The following is a 3,574-nucleotide window of genomic DNA, read 5'->3' on the forward strand; positions in this document are numbered from 1 at the left end:
GTCGAGTTTTGTTAAAGTAAATATCTGATTAATTATTAAATACAACATTCCAACTTTTAAAACAAGAAAAGATAATACTACAAAATAATAATTACATAAGTAATGTAATAGAAGTTGACATAAAGAAAATTTATATTAAAATTAAATGAAAATGTTTAAGCGTACCGTAGATACGGTACTATAGTATGAACAAAGTAAGTGCGAAATAAAAAAGTAACATGCATAACTGTTCCACAAAACGAAACAGAAAATTTTTCAATCACAACCTAAAATTATAATATGACGAATAATTATAAAATTTTCAAATTGGAGGAATAACCGGAAGACATAAAGTTTTAGTTCCCAGCCATTTAAATTTTAATCTGAATAATAAATTCTGACATATAACCAACAATTAGAGGAATAACCTGGTTACTTGTGGACCATTAAATTACAATACAGTTTTTAATTTGATATAATTGACAAAGATTTGAAAGGAATAAGACGTACGATACATATACAAGCAGAAACTTTTGCACGTGGTTCTGGCCTTCAGCGGTATTACCATCGTGTATCAGTGGAGCGACGATTGGATACCGCATTTGGAAAATAACATACTAAGATATATATTTTGAAAACAGATGAATAATCTGGCGGTGGTTTTATATAAACTGGCAAACCTACCCAAAACCCAAAAAATAAAAAAAAATAATTTTTATTGGAGATATATGTATGCACATATGGGTATTTCCAATCTGGCGTTACGTCACAATTGTATGACAAAACGTAAAAAATGAAAAAGTAAAAATTTTAAAAAGTTTATCTAGATTTGCATAGCAATTAACCCTAGAGTAGTACTAATGTTCGTCGATTCGACGACTAACACTTTCATTTTACTAGTTTTTCTTTACTTATATACGGTTAGTCCTTTATCTTCTGTTGTCGAGAGAAGGCATTTTGTTTTGTTGGCGTATGTGAAATAGATTGTATAAACAATATTGTTTAGTTTTTATGAACCTAAAAGTTGTTTTATTATTAAGTTCAAACATCAAATTTATAAATTTAATAATATGTATAACATTTAGTTTCCTTTTGTTTTTTAAACAACTGGGTTTTAACAAGAACTCGTCGAATCAATGATCATTAGTACTAACTAACGTAAAATATGGTTAGTACTATAGGGTTAAGTGGCGCCTATTCAGTAAAAAAAATTACAACTGTTGGTAGTAGCGATTTAAAGATATTAGTAAACATACGCGCTGGTATGACGTTACAAAAAACAGAAGTGGATTTTGACTTCTACTGCAAAATTGCAAAACACTTCTTATTGGGCAAGACTATTTGTATACCCGTTTTTGTAGTAATACTGGAAATGTTTAAGATTTATTTTCCAAGTTTTTAAATGTAGAAATCTTTTGTACTTTAAGTTTAATCAGTTGAATTAGATGATTTGACGTTACCTGGCGTTACGTTAGTATAATTTCTATTGAAGAGCATTTGTTAATATTGTCCTTGAAAGAATTTTTAACGGAAAGAAAACATGCTTTCATATCGAACGTACTTTTTATTTTGACATCAGCACCACCAGCGGTTCCATTGTTGCAAATCTATGTCTTTCTGAAATAAATCAGAGCATAAATACGGGTTTTCAAAATATCTCGACCCTGGCGCCACCACTAGAGCAACATTCGCAAAAATGCTTCTGCTTACATAACCAATATTAAAATTGTAATAGGTCGATGTCTGTACATTATAGATATTAAAGAAAAATTAATGTAGGGGGTTTTTATTAGAGCACCAGAAGCCAAATCAACCATTTTACAACGTTTTTATCAACTTCAATGTTGTATGCCCAGACCACCATTTTATACTATAAATTTAGCAAAGGTATTTATGGCAAACCTAGTCTAGATATCAACCTCGTCGTAGGTATCATATCAAAGACATACAATTAGAAAAACTCTAGACATAGATGTCGCCTCGCCAGAAGAAGTTAAAATACCCTACAAGAATTGTGTGATGTAATCTAACACATTCTCATTTATCTTACTAACACATTTGCAAATTTTTCGTTGGTTAAAAAGAGACCATTAAATAAGGACATAAGTTGGAGGAAGACGGAAGATCACATGTACACAAATGTTTACATCAGATTTTTCACACTGCCCTTTAGAACTTGATAGAAACTTGTAGGTAGCCAGTGACTGAAATCTCTATCAGTCTTGCCACTCAAATGATTTGTCAAATGATAGTCACTGTTCTTGCAGGGTATGCACTACATACGCTACAGCGGAAATGGACGACACGCCATATCTTTAAATGAAATTAATTGCTGCTATATGTATGTATGTACATATGTAAGCATATACTAAATGTGAGCAAACAACATTTTGCTTGCATAACCTTCTGTTCTCTTTTCACTGCAAGTTGAATTATTTTAGTATCTATTGCAAAATTTTATACAGACAAGACCAAAATGTATAAAATAAATAAAAACTTTTTAATGTACCACGCTTTTATAAATGGGCTAAAAAGTAGAAAATAATATTTCTGTCCCACAGAATTTGTTTTGATAACTTTTGATTTTGAAATTTTAGCAAAAGTCATTATAAACGATTAATGACATTGAAAATGAAAAGTCCATTTGTAAAAGCGTTGTATATTAAAAAGTTTTATTTTATTTTATTTATTTAGAATTTTTGTCTGTCTGTCGTGTCTGTCTATGTCTGTCTGTATGTTTGCACGCGCATCACTCTAAAAAGAGTGAATGTAATTGAATGTAGTTTTCACCGATGTATTGCTAGAGGTCTAACTTAAAATATAGAAAGAAAAAAATAGAGAGTTGCCACCTGTTTGAAAATTGCAGTTTAAGTAAATTGATAAGGAAAAGTGAATATAGCAATATGGGCGTCAAAAGAAAGAGACTTAAGAAGGCTTACAGGCAAAAATACTTTTTTAGAGTTGCCAGCTGTTTGAAAATTTTAATTTAATTTAATTTATAAGATAAATTGAATATTGCAATATGGGTATCAAACTGAAGAGGTTTAGGAAATCTTACTGCCGAAAATATTTTTGAGGAGGGTTACCACCTATTTGAAAAATTTGTTTGTATTAAATTGATAAAATAAATGAAATCTGTATCTATACTTATAATAGAATTGTAACAGGCCGATGTCTGTGCCTTATAGATATTAAAGAAAAATTAATATGGTGGGTTTTTGTTAGAGCTACAGAAGCCAAGTAAACAATTTTTAGAATTTTTGACTCTGTTTGTCTGTATATTTGTACGCGCATCACTCTAAAACTAGCGCATGGAATTGAATGCAGTTTTCACCGATGTATCGCTAGAGGTCTAAATTACAATATAGAAGAAAAAAATTAGAGAGTTGCCACCTGTGTTTAAAATTTCAGTTTTGGTCAATTGATACGATAAAGTAAATATTCCAATATAGCAGTCAAAAGAAAGAGGTTTACAAAAGCTTACAGCTGAACATATTTTTGTGGAAGGTTGCCACCTATTTGAAACTTTAATTTAAAGTAATTGATAATGTGGCGAATACTGCGGCAACACAAAGCGAACAACGAGAAATAGGCA

The sequence above is a fragment of the Rhagoletis pomonella genome, unplaced genomic scaffold, assembly GCF_013731165.1.
Source record: "Rhagoletis pomonella isolate Grant_MI unplaced genomic scaffold, Rhpom_1.0 Rhpom_scaffold_00003, whole genome shotgun sequence".
NCBI classification, from domain to species: Eukaryota; Metazoa; Arthropoda; class Insecta; order Diptera; family Tephritidae; genus Rhagoletis; species Rhagoletis pomonella.